Source organism: Salvelinus namaycush, chromosome 18 (assembly GCF_016432855.1).
Source record: "Salvelinus namaycush isolate Seneca chromosome 18, SaNama_1.0, whole genome shotgun sequence".
Lineage (NCBI taxonomy): Eukaryota > Metazoa > Chordata > Actinopteri > Salmoniformes > Salmonidae > Salvelinus > Salvelinus namaycush.
Window position 1 is genome coordinate 14,661,511 of NC_052324.1, and position 697 is coordinate 14,662,207.

General features: G+C 33.9%; 1 non-coding gene across 1 annotated transcript; it reads left to right on the top strand.

Moving 5' to 3' along the window:
• Window positions 1–395: 395 nt before the first annotated feature.
• On the top strand, window positions 396–448 carry LOC120063599. Its single transcript, XR_005478532.1, has one exon. It is a non-coding gene; the product is annotated as a U7 small nuclear RNA (small nuclear RNA).
• Window positions 449–697: the final 249 nt, after the last annotated feature.

Here is a 697-nt window from a genome sequence, read left to right on the forward strand (position 1 = left end):
ATAAACTGTTGTATACTGTACTATGCTACACACTGTAGTATCCCTTGATAGTGTGTAGTACTTTGTAAAGAATTTTGTAGTATACTGTAGAATACTATAGTAAATACAACATTATTATCCACAAAAAACACTGTAGTAAATAATACAGAAATGTCCACAAAAACAATACAGTCCTCAATTTTTTTTTAAACTATAGTAAATACTACAGTATTTAATTTGCATATACCCTGCCCATTCCCCTCCACTATATCCCAATTTGCGCCACCCATAAGTGAGAAAACTACATGCCAAGTACAGACTATATATTTTGTTTCCTACAGGTTAGAAGAAAAGAGCAGAAGCTCTGAACTCTCCGTTCAGACCCCAGTCCTACCTACCTACCTACAGGTTATGGAAAATGAGCTCATTTAGTATTTCTCCAGTAGGTTTCCTCAAGGAGAAAGCCCCCCACTTCTATGTCAAAGATAATAAAACAAAAACAGTTTAGTAAATACTACAGTAATGCCCCCCAAAACACCACAGTAAATTCTACAGTATACTAGAGTCTGCAAAAACCCTACAGTAAAAACTACAGTATACCGTACTACAGTCTGCAAAAACACTACAGTAATTACTGTAGTATATAGTACTCTTTTTTTACTACAGTATTTATACTATAGTTAACTGTAAATTCTACAGTATACTACAGTGAATACTA